We start from the raw sequence: 20572 nt of genomic DNA on the forward strand, positions 1-20572 counted from the left end.
TTTAGGGAAACATTTATAATTTATCTAGCAGAGATTAAATAGTACATACATACTGAACACAGAACTGAACGTTCTATGATCATTTCTAACTGGGGGATGCAAACTTGGCGATAATTGGTACCGATTGGAACTAAGAAAAATTTTAGTTTCTTTGCAGCTTGGACATTTTCCAGACACATTTAAACACAACACAGCAAACCAGTGTTGGTTTTTTTGTCATAAAATGCTTCAATTCAGGGTTCCTACAGGTTAAATTAAAGACGACTTCGAACAGAATTGAATGCTTATTTCACAGCCATACTGACAAAAATTCCTGTCTCCTAGAATTTAGGGAAACATTTATAATTTATCTAGCAGAGATTAAATATTACATACATACTGAACACAGAACTGAATGTTCTATGATCATTTCTAACTGGGGGATGCAAACTTGGCGATAATTGGTACCTATTTTCATTATAAATTGTCGGATTGGAACTAAGAAAAATGTCAGTTTCTTTGCAGCTTGGACATTTTCCAGCGACATTTAAACACAACACAGAAAACCAGTTCATGGCAACATAACTAAAGACCTACCATATCAAATTTAAAACCTTTTAAAGACTGTTTTTAAGGTATTAAATGCAGATTTGTACATTCAAGACTTTTAAGACTGTTCAAGACCCCGCAGGAACCCTGTCTATTGGTCAGTCTTCACGTTGGCCTGACTGTTTTAGAAATATTTAGCCAATGAAAAGATTTGAAAACAGCCTGTGACTACATCTATTAAATCCATTCATTCATTTAGAATATCCATGGTTTTTCCAGTTTCCTGAAAAATAACCGTTTTGGACATAAGAGGTTTCCACCCGACAACGATGACATTTAAAACACGTCAAAGTGCTGTACAAAGTTGTGGCTAAAAATGTGATAATTTATACAATAATATGTACGTTAAAACTAGTAAAAATAAGAATAAATATAAGATGTACTAAAACTGATAAAACATACACAACAGGATAAATCACATCTGACACACAACCACAAAATAAAACAAATGAAACTCACACTTGTATTAATAAACAGAAATTACAAATATAATCAAACCAAAGATTCTATAAATGCTAAATATCATATCGTTAGCCTCATAGCATAATTACTTAAGTCATATTTTTGGCCAAGTTGTGATATCTGCGTAACTTTACTCTCCTATGGCTATGATCTGAAAAAAATGACTTGAGGCTAGAAATTTCTCGATTTCCGTATTTTGGTTGTTTTCGCTAACGTCTGGTTGTATTTGACCAGTAAAAACAACACTAGGATCATTTACAACAGTTACGATAAAGGGTTAAATACCTCCAACATGAACCAACACTTAACCACAGCTGCACCAATGGAGTGTCTGTGATTGGCTGCTTAGCAAAGGGGGCGGTGACTCTGGAGGTCAATTCCAAACACGAACAAAGTAATATTACTATGAAAATATTTCGAAACTAAGAGAAGTGAAATTTTAACTATATTCTGCCGCAGTTTATCATTTACACACGTGCGTTATAACTTACAGATCACAGCGGTCCTACAAACACACAAAACATTTAATAACAGGCAGAATATTGCTAAAATTCCACTTATTTTCTTAAGACGTCACATGTTTTTCATACTTGTTCAGGCTATTTACATTTTTTTGTGTAAGGATAGTTTGTAAATGTCAACATTTTCATGTAATTTGACTTTTTTTACACGAAAATAAAGAGAACATGTTGGAGTTGTAATTATTTATCGGTTATTATAATAGTATTTTACTGATCTGACCCACTTGAGATCAAATTGGGCTGAATGTGGAACCTGAATTAACATAATTATTACGATCTTCAACATAATTTTTACAATCACAAATTCATCCCCCAGGCTGGATCGGACCCTTTGGCGGGCCAGTTTTAGCCCACAGGCCGTATGTTTGACACCCATGTTTGACATATTTATTACACTGGGTTACAAAAAAAATGTTTTCTGCAAGTTGTCTAGGTTTTTTCAACTGAATTCGGACCATTTTGCACCGCTAAATCCAAAAATGACATCTGTTTTTCTCAATCAGGTCAGGTTTTTTTGCTCATTTGATTTTGAAAAATTGGATCTTCTCACAAAATTGATTACATTTTTGTGACTTTATCAGTTGATTTTTTTATATAGTTCTCACCCAAAATAGGTTTTAAGAGAAAAAAATCATTTTCTAACAGGATTCCTGTTAGGTACAATGGTGTATTCACCGCAGATGTAGCAGAATACATCAGGCTTATTTTTGCAAGATCTTCTAGTCGAAGCCATTTCATTCACCTGTAATATTAAAAAAACCATTAATCATAAATTGGCAAAAGTAAAATCTTCAGAACTCATTTATTGCAAGAAATATGAAAGAATTTTTGTATCATATGATGTGAAAATGCCCATAAATGTAAGCAAAAATGTTAAAAAGCCAATATGTAGTATAGTTCAGAAAGTTGACCTGATTGAGCAAAATTAATGTGATTTTTGGATTCAGCACACCAAAATTATTCTAAATCAGCTCAAAAAACTGAAACAATAAATTAGTTGTTGACCAGTGTTATTTATAGTCACATACAGTCACAGAAAAAAAATTATTAGACCACCCTTGTTTTCTTCAATTTCTTGTTCATTTTAATGCCTGGTACAACTAAAGGTACATTTGTTTGGACAAATATAATGATACCAACAAAAACAGCTCACAGTAGTTTAATTTCAGAGCTGATATCTATCTATTTTCCATGTTTTAACCAAAATCACTTCAGTTCTTACATCAATATCTATTTTAGGCATTCCATGTTTTCTTTTCCGTCTGTTTTAGTCACATGATACACACAGGAGTTAGTACTTGATTGTATAACCATTGTTTTTGATGACTTTTGACGGTCTAATCATTTTTTCCGTGACTATTTGTGCATGATGTTGATGTGAAATGTGATGGAATGTGTTTATCTGTGAACTGACTCTTCAGCTGTATCAGTGCATCCTTAGCTTCGAGCCTGGATGTTGCGCTGGTGTGTAGTCATGTGACATGTGCGTGTGTGTGTGTGTGTGTCTCAGGGGTGTGCTCAGGGTTAGGGGCATTGATGAGTCTGTGGCTGACATTTGAGTGTGATTGAGGGGGGAGTACAGATACTAAATCACGGCATTGTTCTGCTGTCGCCGTGTCCTGTCGTTACCACACTTTACCGACTAACCCCACGTCCTAATAGGATAATAAGTAATTAAACGGCAGCGCGGAAACTTGGCTCTTTGATAAAAAATAAAGCCGGAGGTGCTGCGACGGAAAACCAAGAAAAAGTTTGAACACAAAGATTGCCAAAAAAACAGAAAAGTAGCGGTTGAAAATGATTAACTGAGCCTTTATTCAGTAGTCACAAAGAAGACTTTTTGGCTGCGAAGCCTTCATCAGCCTCATGAAGAAGTACTGGCTATGTTTTTTTCAATCATTTTTAACTATGCCACATTTGTGTCTAATGATAAGGTAAATGAAAGGATATTTCAAAGAGAACTAGCCCTCCCTGAGTACTTTTTTTTCTTCTTTCAAAGACTGGACAAACTGGAGCAGTTTGGAAAAAGACCGCAGGCGTGCCGAATGATTGTCAGCCATGCAAATAATCACTTACTTACACTCAGTGAGTTTGCTTCGGATAAGGCAAATTACCATTTGAAAATGAGCTCAAAAACACTCTGGGCGAAAAGCTTGCATCATGATTCTCAGTTATATTATCAGGGATACATAACCGCTCACACACACCACCGCACACACACACACAAGTGCTGACAAACATGCACAAATCCACTCGTCGGTGGAACCTCTGAACTGGCTGCAGGGATATCATATGAACGCTCTGATCTGATGGAGGCTTTGACTTATTGCTGCATCCAGCTGAAATTGGTTTTCAGCCAGTCAGAAACTGCTCCGGCTTTATTTTCTGGATGCTGGTCTTTTGATTGTTTAATGGCCTTTCTGCTAAAATTATGTGTTTGTGGTTTTTTGTTTTTTTTTTTTTTTTCACTGTGACAGATCAAAATGGATAGAAGTAACAATGATGAAAACCCAAACTTATATATAGTACATTTGGGATGGAAAATACGTCTCAAATCAGCATCCACCGAAAACATTGGCTACATACATCAAATAAGTACCGTAAATGCAGGATACGTGTAGTTCCACATCATACAGCTTTGTACCATCAATCGCGCCGTCAGTGTGCGAGTACAGTAGCCAGGATGTGCCAATGTTGGAGGCGAATGTAATGAAACCGCTCCCGGAAAATGAGTTTTTGGAGAGACATCATCACTTGATTGTGTTAATGTACATCAAGATACAAATTTTAAGTTTGCATTCTGTGCCATCGCAGTCTGGAACAAGGGGATGGAGCTGGAAAAGAGCAAGGGCTGATGGGTAAAACAGTTGTCACTATATGTTTCATACTAGTAATTTAAGTAATAATTAATATAAATTTCATCTTTGTAGTTACATGAATGTTGCTTTTGGGTTAGAAAACAGGCTAATATGCTAACAGTTGCTAGCATACAACAGCTAACATTACCCAGTAAAGTACAGTTTGCAATTAATGATTAATTTAGAGCAGGGGTGTCAAACATATGGCCCGTGGCCCAAAACCGGACCACCAAAGGGTTGAATGCGAACATCAAACTGACTTTACTTCAGTGGTCACATTCAACCCATAAGGTTGAAATAATTTAGTTTTCACTCCTTTTTTATTGTAATTTCTATACATCAGTAATGACCTTTGACCCAGTGCGATGATTACAAAGCGAGTCCCAGTTACACTATATCAAGAATAAATCACTGTCACAATAATTTCATGAGAAGAGGTTTAAGAATTTTATTATTATAACTTTATGGCAACGGTGTAATAGCAAAATAACTCAAAATGCTCTCCTAGGTTTAATAATTGTATATTTACTATCCTTTCATGAAAAATATGAACAAACTGAAATGTCTTAAGAAATATAGGTGCTATTTTAACAATATTCTGCCTGTTATTAAATGCATTTCTAGATTCACTGTGATCTGTAAGTTGTACTGTACATATGTAAATGATAAAGACATTAAGACATATCTGTAAATAATGACAAGTCCAATTTTTTCGTTGTTTTAGTGCAAACAAATGAAAATTCAATTACAAAAACTAATTCTGTAAAGTCCTGTGAGGCAACCTTGTTGTGATATAGGGCTCTGCAAATAAAATTTAATTGAAAATGTTCACATTTATAAACTATCCTTTAAAAAAAATGTGAATAACTTGAAAATTAAGTACAATTTTAAGAGTATAATACTTCTACTTATCATTTACATATGTGCATTGTAACATACTGTACAGATCACAGTGGATCTACAAATACACAAAAAATTTAATAATAAGCAGAATATTGGTAACATTTTGAAAATAGGAGTTTGGAACTAAAATGATTTCAACACCCTGGACAAATAATATCTTCGGTGTAATTTTTGCACAACCAGCTCGACTCTTCGGCGGGCCAGTTTTGGCCCACGGGCCGTATGTTTGACACCCCTGAACTAGAGTGTCCAAATAAAGACATCAGAATTACTTTTTTTAAATGGAAATCAGTGTTGTTTGTAGCCAGCATCGAGGCTCTTGATGGTAATTACATTTTTAAGATACTTGGCTTCCGTTTCAAGCTGCAGTTGTTACACTTTGGCAACAAAACATGACAATATAATACCACTGATGGGCAGATTTTCATAGATAAATCTGTTACGGTAAACTGATATGCCATTATATGTTATAATTTAGATAATATTAGCTAAAATATTGCCTCTATATACCTTAAAGGAGTGATTTTTGCATTTTTAAAAGGAATTATACATTTTCAAACATTTCTCTGTGGTCTACATAAACTGTAAATGCTCTGCTTGGGTTGGAATTCTTCATTAATTCAACTCCACAGCTCCATCTTCAACCCTATTTCTGAGTAACGACACCAGAAAGGTGGTTTTGAGCACTGGCCCTTTAAATGCAAATGAGCTACTTCATGCCCCGCCCCCTCCAGGTTGTTAGCTATGATTCTCTGTCCCTTTCATCCAACAACTGAACATTTTAGGTAATCAGTTTGAAGTTTGGACATATTTTCAGTTTTTATTACAACCACTGCTGCTGATAATTATGTCGTACTCGGAGAAATGTTTATCGTCGTAATTAGTTATAGATGTAACAAATTAAGAAGGAATAAAAACAGGTTCTAGAAATCTACTCGATTTTTGCCGGAATGAATATAAAGATAGCTTTGCAGCACCTGGAGGGTTCCAATTCAAACTTTATTAACTATTAGGGTCCAAATACACAAATAAATGAACCAACGACTAATTAAAGTGGGTTTAGCAAAATATGACCCCTTGAAATAACAAAATTAGTCACCACAGGACACATGGGACAGACTCAAACCTGAATAATGATGCTTTAGTCATTCATATTGTGTCAAAGTCAGACGGATCATGGCCAGTCGACAGGCGTTCATGCTAAATAACGTTGACTCTCTCCTATAGTATGGCTGGAGGCTTAATGGACTCACAGGTACATGTTAGAGTCAGTGTGTCCTTTGGACTGACAGCGTTTCAGGATGAATAGCCAGGTTATAAAAAGCCCTTTAAGCCCATCTCATCCCTTTAGTTGCTGAGTCCATGGTTGAATTCAGAGCTACTGTCAACAATATGAAGTTCCCAGCCAGGATTGGGAGGTGAGCAAAGTTAAGCTACAGTGCCAAACTAATGCCAGTTTGATTAAATGCTCAGGATACAAACAGCAGGGGTTTCTGATCCCTTCACTTTCTCAGTTCGAGCCTACAGAGCTCCTCATATTGTGTTGCTCCTTTTCTGACCCTCTTCAGGAGAAGCCCATCTATTATATCATTACAAACACCTACGTACAATGCGTTTTAATCACCAAAAATACAGTGGGTGTGAATACTTTAAGGACTGATGTCATTTTTGGGTGTTTTTTTTTTTTTTTTTTTTTTTGTTTTCCCCCCCTGATGCTGGCTTTTATTTTCAGCAGATGCGTGGCAGAGAATGAACATTTGTTTACATCCCCAGATACATTAAGTGTTTATTTGATAGCAAACACAATCCAAATTGTCACTTAGTGATGCCAGCTCCAAGTCCAATAAGCCACGGGTCTTTAAAAGTCACAAAGTGCTGCCATGTTTAACAGGGTTAAATACACAAACAAAGATGGATTGAATGTGTAATTTGGAGCATTCAAATTTGGTGGGAGAGAGAAGAGGAAGAAGAAGAAGAAGAAGAAGAAGAAGAGGGAGGAGGAGGAAAGAAAAAAAACAACAATATTTCTCGGGGAGTATGCCTTGCTGCATATTAATTCTTATCGTGGTGATGAATAATCATGCTTCTTATGAGGAAGAGTCGGTAGAATACAGCAGCACTTTGAGCTGTCATAATTAACAGACTCACTCAACAATGGGCACATTCTCAAAGAGACTTCTTATTAACACAGACATAATGGGCAAAGTGCATATTTAAATGGGTATTTAGAGTGGAAGGGATCAAAACTACCAATGAAAACCCAGTTTTATGGTCGACATGTTTCATTGTTTCAGCGTCAAATGAATGCCAGCCGACAGCCCAGGCCCGGGCCATACTGTACGGCTGCCCCGAGGTGTCAAAAAGCTTGGGCGTGACACTGTCATTACCCACAGGGACCGTGCACACCTCATTAGCGACATAGTATCTGTTGGCCACCCATGGGCGAGATTCAGTCCCTCGGTGGGTTAAAAAGATCACATTTAAATCTGTGGCGAGATGGGAAAATGGCTCGCTGATGACCATTTATCTATCAGCGATATACAATTATTTCCAGGCTGCTTGAATTTCTGATCTCATCTTATAAGGAATTCGTTGAGATTTCCACCCCAAAATGACACGTTACTTAAATACGTCTTTAACTCTTTAACAACCGCAATTTCACCAGTGCTTCATTTCAAATTACTGAACCTTCTGCGCTATCCAACACTATATGTAACTTTACGGTAGCAAAGCATATAAAGGTAGAAAGACACTGTTTCAGAGACTTCCACACGGGCTATAAAGCAGGGGTGTCAAACTCATTTTAGTTCAGTTCCACATTCGGCTAAATTTCATCTGAAGTGGGCCGAACCAGTAAAATAATAGCATAATAATATAGAAATAAGGTCAACTCCAAAGTTTTCTTTATGTTTCAGAGCAAAAAAAGTAAATTTACATTATGAAAGGGTTTACATCTGCAAACTATCTTTTCAAAAGATGTGAATAACTTGAACAAACTGAAAAAATAAGTGTAATTATAACAATATTATGCCTCAGTTTATCATTTACACATGTACATTATAATTTACAGATCATAGTGGATCTACAAATACATAAAACATTTAGTAACAGGCAGAATCTTGTTAAAATTGTACTTACTTCTCTTTCAGGTTTCATGTTCATATTTGTTCAGGTTACTCACACTTTTTGCGAAATTATGCTTTGTTTTCGTGTAAATACATGAAAATATTTACATTCACAAAGAGAAAAATTTGGAGTTGTCATTATTTATATGTTACTATGATAGTATGACTGGATGACTGCTCCTGCCCATTTGGGATTGAATTGGTTTGAATGTGGAACCTGAAATGAAAGGATTGTTAATATCTTAGTGTAATTTTTGCATTTCACAAACTCATCCCAAGGGCCGGACTGGACCCTTTGGCGGGCCAGATTTGGCCCCCGGGCCGCATGTTTGACACCTGTGCTATAAAGCAACTGGAAACTAAAAAAAAAAAGAGGGAAACCATAATATGGATACTGAATATTCATGTTTGAGTAGATGTAAAGTAGGTGAAACTTTATTTATGCAATCTCAAAAACATTCATTATGGACATTTATAGCTGTTTCTGATTATAAATATGCTAAAAATTTCAACTTAAACACACTGTTTTAAGTATTTATTATGTATAATAATGATAATTAATGGCCAGATATTGAAAGGTAAGTTCTTCATGAAAAAGTTGCAAAAGAAGTGGCAAAAAGACATTTTCTGACACTTTTACTGCAAAGAAAACATGAAGACACCTAGGCGGCCTATCTTAAAAGGGTAGGATTCAATGCATGCAGACTGCTTTGGTTTTACACACCCTGGTTTTGACACGTCAATCTCTCACAACACTGACTTTTATCCAATTGCTATAGAGCGTCTTTCCAGAAACGGTGTCCTGGTTATTCTGGATGTTCCACTGACCTCACTGTGAACACTACTTTTAGTAAAACTACTTTCTAGACACGACTGCAACATTTTTTTCTACTAGACGGGTCTGAGGAAGTGAATTTCTGATTGTATTTTGTTCGAAAATCAGAAATGTTTTTTTTTTTTTTTTTTAGGGCTGTCACAATCATGACATTTTCAGGCAAAGATTCATTGTCATATAAATAATTGCCTTTTTTATGTGCTTGTCTCTTTGGTTTTTATTAGCAGCAGCCTAAATAGAACAACCACGAAACACTGGAGCAAGTAAATGACACAATAAACTGCACAGAACACAAAAAATCAACTGAAATGCTACTGAAATATACAGTGTTGGAAAAAAGACTTGTTCACCCTGTACATTTGTGATTGAACTGTACCAAGTATTGTTACATTCTCCGAACCCACATGCTCCCTTCTGCACATGCTCAGTTCAATCAAGGTCAAAACTGGATGTTTCAGCAGACAATGAAACACATCCAGGACATGTCGAAACTGACAATAATTTAGTTTGGTTAGCAATTGAGAAGCAATCGAAAATAAAAATTTGGTTAATTTTCTTGTTAGCAATAAACAAAAAACAGTTTTGCACATTTGTGTCCATTTGATGCAGCCACACGTTTTGGAAACACAAGGATTTTTTTTTTTTTGCAAATGTTTCATGATATTTGAAATAAAATGTACAAAAAAAAATTAAGGGTGTCTGAAAACTTTTTTTTGTACTACTGCATAAATAAATTGCTAACATTAGCAGCAACTGACATGATGCTTTAGGTATGAAGCAAATTGAAATTCAGTGCTTTATGATAAAGATGTGATGATGCTAATTATCAACTTGTTAAATTACAGCCAAAGAAAGATGCAACAAAGTGACATCATGAAAAGGAACGTGAGAAAAAGATGAAAAATTTCATACGGGATCAAATGGAATCAAAAAATTTTAGAAACATCAATGGCTCTCAACAGTCAAACTTAGATCCCATCAGTTGGTGAAATGCAAGTAAAATAAAAAAAAAAATGGTGCCATTTTGCTCTTAAACACGAACATTCATTGTGGTGTAACTCAGGTATAACTTCCTAGTCGCGCAGTGTTTGAGAACTCTTGCGTCATTGGTCATAAATTCAAAGTGGGCGTGGTCAATGTGCAAAAGCGGAAAACCTCTACCAGAGTTTCTCGTGAAGTATGAAATGTCCCGGTCTGAACAAACTCTGTTCTTGCCACATCGAGAAGACGACCAAATTTTTCTGTTCTCACAGACTTTCAACTTCCTGTTCAAGGTGCCCTTGAGCAGAGCATCCTTCCTACCTCTGATTTTCTTTTGCAAATATTGGCCGAACCAGAAGACAATGGATTAGCTCAGGTAACTCAAATGATAAACACGCCAACGGAGAGAAGAAAGAAGTTCCGTATCGTTGGCGTTGGACGGTTCAGGTCCGTAATTCAAAAATGAGTCCTGAATTCCAGCTGAATAGCCCGTTCCACAGTGTGCCTGTCAAGGGTGATTACAAGCTTAGCAAGAAAAATGAGATACTGGTTGACCTATTTCTGAACACTTTGTTTCGTGCCACCCCCCAATCTTCCCTTCCTCCACTCCCGTCCTTTTTTTCTACCCAAGTTTGTCCGTTCCTTTCATGTTTTTTATCTCGGTGTCTTCAGTCCACCGTAGAGGTCGGGTCATAGGCCACTTTCAGAGCGTGATCAACCTGCCAACAAAGGCCTCGACTGTTGGAGATCTGTCGCCCGATGCCAAACTTTCACCTTAACCCCCACCTCTGCGGGGGCCCTCTGAGAAGAAAACCCCCGCAGGGATGCTTCAATGGGGGCCTGTGAGTGCTCGGGGTCTGTCCAAGCACTAAAGTTTGGATCCTGTCATGAGGAGAGTCACACTGGGAACTCATCAGGAAGAAAAAGGTGGCAAAGAAAAGAGGCGACGCACCTCTGCTTTGGCCTGGCGGACAAAAGACGACGCCGCAAACCTTCATGGTCACCGTTTCTCACCGTCGTCCGATGACGTGCGGCCTCGTTTGGTTGTCAGGGATTATTTGGCAAAAGCGGTGAAATGCAGCTCCGGCAGCTTTTTGATTGTTTCAAACAGATTTTCAATCGTCTAATAAAAAAAAAAAGTGCTTAATTGAAACAATACGCTATGAAATGAGATGAAAGAGTATTAGTTTCTTAGTGCCACTGATGTCCTGAAAATCCTGTGTGGTGAGTTTTGTAGATAAGAGCTGAAGAAACGCAAGCTGGCGGCGGCGGCAAGCGCTTTGCAAAGCAACATGGGAGACCAGGGTTTGGTCTTAAGAAGAAGTAAGTAGAGTTTGTTATTTCACCGCCTTTGACTAAGGTCATACCAAATTAACAGACGAGTGACTGAATAAAAATAGCATACCATTAATTCTTTTTTTTTTTTTTTTTCTGTCTCTGCTCATAAATCTTAAAGGTTGACCTGATTTTTAATGTTAAACTATGTGGAGAAATTAAAAAGGAGGGAGGAAAAAAAAAAGGGGGGAAAACATTCAAATAAGCAGCACGGACTAATTTTAACCATGTCGCCAGCTCAGGTTTCATGTGGGATCTGCGTAAACTAAAAATACTTTTGGTCTTTTGTGTGTATATTTTTTGGAATGGGGAGGGGGGGGGGGGGGGGGGGGGGGGGGGGGGGTTTAAAACCTCACAGAAACAATGCTCAGTCGCATTAGAGGCGGACATTTTCAATTAGGCTGGCAGAGATTTTGAAACTTTATGGTCAAGCGTCGCTGAGAATTATAATCAATTTTCAGGTGATAAAAACATAAACAGTAGAGGGGGGGGTATGTGGGGGTGGGTGTGTGTGTGTGTGTGTGCGTATGTGGGGGGGGGGGGGGGTGAGCTATTTAATTGCCACCACATTCGTTTAACAAGCTTAGCTCTTGTCTCAGCACTGTGCACCACACTCAGCATTCAAATAGATCCTAATTATTTCTTGTTGAAGGTCTTAAGATTGTCAACTCTTGTGTTGGCCGATGATAAAACATGGCTCTTTCAAACTTAATCATTACAAGTACATTCGACGAGCGTAAATGGCTCAGAGGTTAGAGCTGCATTAACTCTCGTGTCCATTTTGGTTGAATGGCCTGGCATCCGCAAAAGCAGATTACATCCTCAAATCAAACCCTAACTGATGATCGCGCTCCTAAACAGTCAATTATGGAATGTTTACTGTGGCGTTATTTGTCTCTGTTTGCTTGATAACATGCTAGACTGACTTTAGATTGACAAGGATTTATGGCAGCAAACGAACGGAGTAAAAGCCAATCACGTAAACACCAATTACAAGTCCGCTGAGGAGAATTAAAGCGGCTGAATTGGAGTTTTTTTTTTTTTTTCTTTTCTTTTTTTTTATTTTATTCCTTTCGCTTTGCCTTTTTTGCTAAAAACAGACGAAAAGAAGGCGAGATACCGAATGTTTAATGAGGAGAAGGGATGATGGGCAGTGCTCACATCTTAATATGCAAATCAGCCATCTCTGAAATAGTGTCTGATGCACTTCTATGAATGAAGACCACCACCGCCGCTAAATTATTATGATAATTGAGCAGTTTTTGGGGGTAAGAGTGAAACTTGTTGATAGAAGACTTTTTTTTTTCCTTCAAGTAATACGCGAAAATTAGAAGTCTGCAATCATTGCATTGACAACATATTGACAAAGATGACACGCTCTGAACACAGGTCAGATAATACGCAGAAGAATCGCAAAAAAAAAAAAAAAAAACGAAATGTGACGACTTGACTGATCAGCTGTTTTTTTTTAGTTTTACGGTACATTCTGGTCCAGGTATATATCTACAAAAACAACATAAAACTGAAAACAATATCCATTTTTTGATTAATTTCAGACCATTTTAAACAAAACCCCAAACCATAGCTTCTGCTTCACATTTTACTAATATCATATTCAGGCCATATGACATCAATAAAGTCAGAAATATGCTCCAGTGTTTATTGGTTGATGATATTTTCCACAGAAAAACAACAGAATGTAGTTGAATGTTGTTTGCACAGGAAGTCATTTTAGTATGATTTCTGATGGATAAATTGATCAACCACAACCTTAAAAAAAAAACAAAAAAAACATAACACTTAAAAACCCTCAACCTTTAGTCCACGTTGAAGTTTTTGCACATACGGATGGACAGACTGACGAGGGCAAAAAAAAAAAGGTTAGGGTGTTCCAATTCATCTTATAATTGATTCATTTCCTTTACATGCTTCATATTAATGCAGTAAAATCAATTATTTCCAACCAAACACATTTCTTTTCAGTTTTTCCATTGTAAATATGTGATGACTTATGAATTATATGTATTTTCATGTATTTAAAATGCAAATATTAGGAATATGTTAATGATGCTCAAGACACAAAGCATAAATAATAGTATAAATTCAGTGATTTCAGGTTTGCAGGTGCACAAATGGTCACTGACAGATTTTTTTTTTTTTAAATGCATGGTTTGAGAACGTTATATGTGAATACATGTGTGGGTATATATGTGATTTCTTGTTATTTCAAATTATTAATGAATATTTAGCACAGCAAAGTTACTTTACAAGGGTTTCTGCAGGTATCAACAAATCTAATTTAATGATTTTAATGCCACTTTAACAAATTTAATGCCCATATCCAACTGCAGATACAGTTTTATATATTTTCAACATTAACAGGCTTTAACCAGGTTCTGAATAGTTCCCATTTTTCTGACATTTACTAATATTCCCTCCACTCTTTTGCTACCACATGATCCCGCTCACCGCACGTTGCATTCCAAGCACTGGCCATTAAAAGCTTCCACCTGTCAATCATCACACTTTACTTGTGATCAAAATTAAACGTTTATATAATCAAAATAAACTGTGAATAACAATGCTTTTTTCCATCAAGAGTATTTAATTTTTTAATGCCTCTGGACATTGAATTTAATGCTTTTTAATGCCATTTAAGGCCTTAATTTTCACAAAATCTATTTAACTACTTTTAATGCTTTATTATGACCCTGTATAAACCCTGTTTACTGCAGTATTTTCTTAATAATGTACTGAATATGCATACATTTGGGCCAATAATTAATAAATAGTAGTAATTCATTAAATGTGTTTTGGGGACAAATGAGATAATCATATATTGAAATAGATGACTGTGTGATGTTTAAGCGACACCAATCTCATCCCAAACTCAAATGCATTCCCCTACCTACATCAAATTGAAAATAAAATATCGTTTCAGTCGGCGTATCCCATCTCGTATGTGGATGAATCATGAGAACCCAATATAAGTTTTGCCCAAAATCTTTTCAAAACAATCAAACACAATGGAAAAAAATATGTATTTGGGAGAAAAGTTCACCTAAAACAAAACAATGTTGTTTGTGTTCCTCAGTTTTCCATTAATCATTTCAAGACCTCTTTAGAAGTCGAGTTGTGTTTTGTGACCCATTTGAGGGGAGCCAATAGTTTAGTTAATATGGTCTAATATAAACAGTTTGTTCCTTCCCCGTTCGTTCTTTTGTAACTGTTGATATTTTCGACCCTAGGAGGACTAGAAACCACATCAGAACGTCGCTGAGGTCCTATAAATTATATTATATTAGACTAAAGCAATGCACCGGGACTGGAGACATGGATATTGTCTCTGAATGATCATAAATGCAAACGTTTCAATGACACATTTTAGGGGTTCGAGTTACATTTAAGCCACGTTTAGTTTAGTCACATGTGAAACACAAACTACACACACCCTACCTCAGTGTAATGTGTAATAACTACTCAAATATGTGTGTTTACATCATATATTTGCACTTTTTTTTTTTTTTAAATACTACTTTTAGATTTTCTTACCTTGCCATATAGTACATCTCTAATTAGCACATACCTCTATTGCAAATCATTTCTATACATGCATCTTTTTTCTTCTGATAACATATGTCTGTATTTTATTGTGTTGTATATAGTTGTATAGTTCACTGTCACTGGCAGAAACCACCTGTAATTTCATTGCAAAGCCTGTTCTATTGTATCCTGTTGTATTGTAATCCATTCTACTCGACTCAATTCTACTCTATTCTGTTCTGGTCTGTTCTATTCTTGTCTTGTTCTGTTCTATTCCATTCGACTCCATTCTTTTGCAATCCATTCTACTCTATTCTAATCAGTTCTACTCTATTTTATTCTGCTCTATTCTATTCCATTCTACTCTCTTCTATTCTACTCTGTTCTATCCTAATCTAATCTTATCCATTCTACTCTAGTCTATTCTAATCTATCCTATATTTTCATCTACTCTATCCTATTGTAATCTATTCTATTCTACTCTATTCTATTCTATCCTAATCTAATCTATTCTTATCCATTCTACTCTATTCTAATCTAATCTATATTTTATTCTACTCTATTCTAATCTATTATATTCTATCCTAATCTAATCTACTCTATTCTATATTTTATTCTACTCAATTCTATTCTCATCTATCCTAATCTAATCTACTCTATTCAAATCTAATCTATTCTATATTTTATTCTACTCAATTCTATTCTACTCTATTCTATCCTAAACTAATCTACTCTATTCTATATTTTATTCTACTCTATTCGATTATATTCTATCCTAATCTAATCTACTCTATTCTATTTGTATTCTACTCGATTCTATTCTCAGCTATCCTAATCTAATCTACTCTATTCAAATCTAATCTATTCTATATTTTATTCAACTCAATTCTATTCTAATCTACTCTATTCTATCCTAATCTAATCTAATCTACTCTATTCTAATCTAAGATACTCTATTCTAATCTAATCTAGTCTACTCTATTCTATATTTTATTCTACTCTATTCTATTCTAATGTACTCTATCCTAATCTATTCTAATCTATTCTATATTTTATTCTACTCGGTTCTATTCTAATCTACTCTATTCTAATTACTCTATCCTAATCTAATCTAGTCTACTCTATCCTAATCTAATCTACTCTATTCTATATTTTATTCTACTCGGTTCTATTTTAATCTACTCTATCCTAATCTAATCTAGTCTACTCTATCCTAATCTAATCTACTCTACTCTATCCTAATCTAATCTACTCTATTATATTCTATCCTACCCTATTCTAACCTAATCTATTCTAATTTATTCTATTCTATTCCATTCTACTATACTCTAATCTATTCTATTCTGATCTATTCTGTATTTTATTCTACTCCATTCTATCCTAATTTATTCTATTTAATTCTATTCTGTTCTACTCTACTATAACCTCAAGTAGAAACTGCATTAAAAAAGTCGCTGTTGAAAAGTTAAATGATTCGAACAGAGTCCAGTTGCATGGATCATATTATCTGAAATGTGCAGCTCTCATGGACGTCAACAGGACCGACTTCAAAGTGGTGTTCAATGTACATGTGAAGCACTTTTAACAAGGTGGTAAAGGGACTGAGCATCAGATAAAAACACAAGATGTCAAACAATCACAAACAGTAAATCCTTCAACTGTTTCCCCTGTGTGTAATCACAGTGTAATTTGCTCTGCAGCTTTGGGACGACTCCTTTCATTCCGTCCCCACATTGGCGTGATTGGAGAACAATGGAGCGCGCTGAAGAGCAGAAACGAGAAACTCCGAGCGAACGCTATTAATAAAAGACACATCTCGTCACTCTCAATATGGCAGGCCAACCTAGCGGGCTTTGAAGTCCTCTCCCCTCGCTTAACTTAACCCAGTCTCCACTCATCTCTGGCTCCGACTCGGGCTTTTATGTGGCGAGGCGTCCGGCCCCGCTCGTACCGGCCCAACCATCACGTCACCAGACGTCTTCAGAAAACGGGATTATTTGCATTTCCTGGTCCGTTTGAGCTTCAATCACACAAAAGGGCCCAGGACCGCTGAATTAAAAAAAAAGAAAAAAAAAAAAAAAAGAGCAAGGGGGAAAAAAAACCCTTAAAGTAATGCGGTGCCGCGGAACTCAAACCAGATGAATCTTCTCTATTTTTACCTTTTCCTTTGCCAAGGAAACATCAGGCACATCCTGTAAGATGGGCCGGCTAAAGCTCTCTAAAGAGCACAGGGAACAAAGATGCCCCCCCTCAAACCCCCCACCCCCTTGAACTGATCTCTTCTTCCAGTGTTTGCTTGATTCTGTTGTGTATGATCTTACATATGAGGTTATTGAAACTGATACATCAGTAAATATGATACAAGGTAGTAAATCAATGGTCTAAATTTACGTATATGTAGGTATGTACACATGTATTTACTATATGTAGATATGAATATATATAGGTATGGATATGTAGGTACATGTATGTATATGTAGATATGTATATGTGGATGTATAATCAGATATGCATTTAGATATGTACAAGTAGGTATGGATATATGTATGCATATGTAGATATGTATGTGTATGTAGATATGTATATGTGTATGCACATGTATATATGAAGGTATGTATATGTGTTTGTATATGTATATATGAATGCATGTATATGTATATGTATCTATGTAGGTATGTATATGTGTTTGTATATGTATATATGAAGGTATGCATATGTATGTATGTGTATATATGAAGGTATGTATATGTGTATGCATATGTATATATGAAGGTATGTATATGTGTTTGTATATGTATATATAAATGTATGTATATGTGTATGTATATGTAGGTATGTATATGTGTTTGTATATGTATATATGAAGGTATGTATATGTGTATGCATATATATATAGGTATGTATATGTGTATGTATGTGTATGTGTATACATGTAGGTATGTATATGTGTATGTATGTGTATATATGAAGGTATATATATGTGTAGGTATGTGTGTAGGTATGTATATGTATATATGTAGGTATGTATGTGTATGTATATATGGAGGTATGTATATGTGTATGGAAATGTATATATGAAGGTATGTATATATGTGTATGTATATATGGATATGTATGTATGTATGTATTTTTTGGGAGCGTTTGGTGTTTGTCTTCTATTTTGAAAAAAAAAAAAATCTTTACTTAAACATGTACAGTATATTTTCTTTCACACCAGAAAATATATATAAAAAAATGTGCTTTAAAAGAAAATGACGCCTACATATTTGAGTGTGTGTCTGCTCTGGTGTCTAATACACATACTGCAGAAATTAAAGCACTGCAACACGCTTCAAGGTGGCAAACAAAACCAGAAGACAAAACCATGACACCTGACTGCAGATGTGCTTTCAGCGTTTTCAGTCAGGGGTTCATTTTGACTCTTGCTGTTGCAAAACTTCTTCTTGCATGAACACTGTTGTGCAGCCAGCAGGGAAAAATTATCTCCCATGATACGTGGTGACAAATTGTAACATCTGACTCCAATTTGTGCTACTTGTTTATCAAATACATAGAAGTCTGCAGATCACAGCGCGTTACGTATACGATGATATCTCGTGAATTTTCAAAAGACAAAAAGCAAAAAGGAAAACGTCAGGCTTGGCAGATCCATTGCACATTTAATTAAGTTCAGAAATGTTAAGAAAAGCCAAGTAGCATTGAAGGGCAACTCATTTTAACGTGTTTGTTGTTGTTGCAGGACTAGTCAATGATAAACAATGAAGCAGCAATGTTAGGAAAGTAAAGTTACGCAGATATCATAATATGACGTATGCTATGCTATGAGGCTAGCGATGCTTTTTTATGCTCAGCGTCCATATTCAGCTACATATTCAAGCACATCGTCAGGATAGGGGTTAGAATTTGCTCTACATCAATGACCTTCACTTTACGACTTTCCTTCCAGTTTACGTCCATATGTACTCGTTAGCGGTCTTCTTCCCATCTGCCTATTGCTGTATTTTATTGTATTTCTTCCATTTAATCAGACCAACAGTGTAAAGTTGTGTGAAGCCACTGACATCGAGCCGCTACAACTCGCAGTTCAAACCTCCAAACAACACAAAAAGACCCAGTTTAACTCCATTCCGGCCTGTGTTTAATGTGGGTGCAGCTCCAACTCCAATCTGCTAATGGCCACATAAAACTGGATTCGATTCTGAATGGGCTTGTGTGCTTTTCCGTGCACGCGCCACAAAAAACTCCAACCCCTTTGGCGATTTGCAGCGCGAGTCAAACAACACGGCACCTGCGACTATTCAGCGACGGCTCTTGCAAATGGCCTGTCGTCGGTAAAAAGCGGCAATTTCTGAAAAAAAAAAAAAAAGGGGGGGGGGGGGGGGAATATGAAAAAGAATAAAAGATCCACAGCGGGTGAAAAACAGATCGGAAGCCTGTGCAGACGCTCCTGGACCGTCCGCAGACTACATTATCCTGCAAATAATTATCGATTTTCATCTTTGCCTTATCATATTTACATTAAGCTGATGTAACAGACAAACCTCGCGCCGATGTTAAATTTGGCTTTTTCATATCTTCCTCGTGGCATCGGCGGACACTTCTCCCTTGCACACGCTCATTTCTGTAATTGCTTTTTCATATTTTGTTAATGGCAGTTTTTGGTGTCCGAAAGCACACACAGAAACACACACTCGCTCGCTTACCCGGATCCATAAATGTGCAAACGAGAAGCAAAAGATTAATGTGTTGTGTTTAAAGCTAACCTTTTCTCTAAGTCAAGTGTTCTGCGGGGTTATTTCTAATTTAAATCTGGAGCTAAACCAAACCCCTTAACATCCTCCTCCTTATTAAAGACATTTCAGGACATGCTGTAGCCAGGAGCCATGGTTCAAATATATATGATTCAGTGTCACTTGCAGAGGAAATCTGGGTTTTAGAGGAAGATAACTCAGCCGTTTGCCGCTGCTGCAGTGACAGATGAAGTAGTGTGTGGTGTGGGCCAGGATTTGCCTCTAATTGTACTGTAAGAGCTGCTATTAGGACTGTTAAGTTTCACTGATTACTGTACAACTGTAATTACCACAGATTATTCTCTAGATTTGGATTTTCCTACTGCTCTAATCCTCACAAAAAAAAGGTCTAAATCTGAGCAATCTTTAAATTATATTGTTGGGTTGTTGTTACCACCTACATGTAAGCAGCATTTTTTAATCAAGTGGTGTGTTTTAATCACGATCATACCTTTATTCCCCCTAAACAAATATATACCGATTACATATAGATGAAGGTCAGACAATATATGAGTATTGAGAAAACAAAGAATTTGATTCCAATAATTACTTGCATTTATAGCTCAAATATGTTTCATATATCATTAAGCTTTTTGTTTGTTTTGAAAATGACTACATTAGCCTCCAAGCA

Source organism: Sphaeramia orbicularis, chromosome 2, assembly GCF_902148855.1.
Source record: "Sphaeramia orbicularis chromosome 2, fSphaOr1.1, whole genome shotgun sequence".
Classification (NCBI taxonomy): domain Eukaryota; kingdom Metazoa; phylum Chordata; class Actinopteri; order Kurtiformes; family Apogonidae; genus Sphaeramia; species Sphaeramia orbicularis.